This window comes from Pan paniscus, chromosome 18 (genome assembly GCF_029289425.2).
Source record: "Pan paniscus chromosome 18, NHGRI_mPanPan1-v2.0_pri, whole genome shotgun sequence".
Lineage (NCBI taxonomy): Eukaryota > Metazoa > Chordata > Mammalia > Primates > Hominidae > Pan > Pan paniscus.
The window spans coordinates 78716373-78717869 of NC_073267.2; the positions used below are offsets into that span (position 1 = coordinate 78716373).

The 1497-nt window shown below is 43.8% G+C and overlaps 1 non-coding gene across 1 annotated transcript; it reads right to left on the reverse strand.

Annotated features, from left to right (window-relative positions):
• Nucleotides 1-506: 506 nt before the first annotated feature.
• Nucleotides 507-613, reverse strand: LOC112437498 (U6 spliceosomal RNA). Its single transcript, XR_003026096.1, has one exon. It is a non-coding gene; the product is annotated as a U6 spliceosomal RNA (small nuclear RNA).
• Nucleotides 614-1497: the final 884 nt, after the last annotated feature.

Sequence of the window (1497 nt, forward strand, 5' to 3'; positions counted from 1 at the left end):
GGCATAGCACAAATAGAAAACATTTCTGTTTTATTTATTTATTTATTTTTTGAGATGGAGTCTCACTCTGTCGCCTAGGCTGGAGTGCAGTGGCACCATCTTGGCTCACTGCAACCTCCACCTCCTGGGTTCAAGCGATTCTCCTGCCTCAGCCTCCCAAGTAGCTGGGACTACAGGCATGCGCCACCATGCCCGGCTAATTTATATATATATGTACATATATATATATATATACACACACACACGCACACACACACACACACACATATATATACACACACATATATACACACATATATATAATATATATGTGTGTGTGTGTGTGTGTGTATATATATATACACATATATATTTTTTTTTAACTCTGAACTTTTTATTGGCCTCCTGCTCCTCAAAGGGTACCCTGCTTCTGCTGGCTTAATGCCTCAGAACTTTGGTGTCGTTGGTCTCAGACACCACTTTGTCATCCACTGTCCGGCGGGTGGTGGTCTTTTGGATGGTTTGCAAAAAATATGGAACGCTTCACGAATTTGCGTGTCATCCTTGCTCAGGGGCCACGTTAATCTTCTCTGTATCGTTCCAATTTTAGTATATGTGCTGCTGAAGCGAGCACAATTTTTATATTTTTTGTAGAGACAAGGTTTCACCATGTTGGCCAGGCTGGAACTCCTAACCTCAGGTGATCTGCCTGCCTCAGCCTCCCAAAGTGCTGGGATTACAGGTGTGAGCCACCATGCCTGGCCAGAATTTTTAATTTTAATTTAAATAGCTACATGTGCTAATAGCTTTCATATTGACCAGCACAGATCTAGATATTCAGGCTTAGCTTTGTGTCAGTTCATTGTCTTTAGGAAGTTATAGAATTTAGTAACAGCTATACATTTATTGAGTGGCTACTATATGCAACTCACCAAAAACAGAAGAAAAATACAGCCTCAGCCCTCAAGAACTATAACACCTAGAAGGGGAGAGAAGCAAGTAGATCAGTCATGCTACATGAGGTCAGGTACAGTGGCTCATGCCTGTAACCCCAGCACTTTGGGAGACCAAGGCAGGAGGATTCCTTGAACTTGAGACCAGCCTGGGCAACACAGTGAGACCCCATCTCTACGAAAACATTTTTTTAAAATTAGCCAGATGTGGTGGCACATGCCTGTGTTTCCTAGCTACTCGAGAGGCTGAGGTGGGAGACTTGTTTGAGCCTGGGAGGTTGAGGCTGCAGTGACCTGGGACCACACCATTGCATTCCAGCCTGAGAACAGAGCAAGACCCTGACACACAGACACACACACACACACACCACACACACAATAGAGTGGTTTCCACAGAAGGAAGCTAAGCAGTTTAGGAAAGTATGTGGAAAAGACAAGTTGTTTTGGATACAGAGTCCTTGAGCCAACATGTAGTGAGAAATAAGACCAGTTGGGGTGGGCCTTCCAGTCTGTGGTCCAGAATTTTCATTCAGTGGAAAACACAGCTGTGAGTCACTCACACATT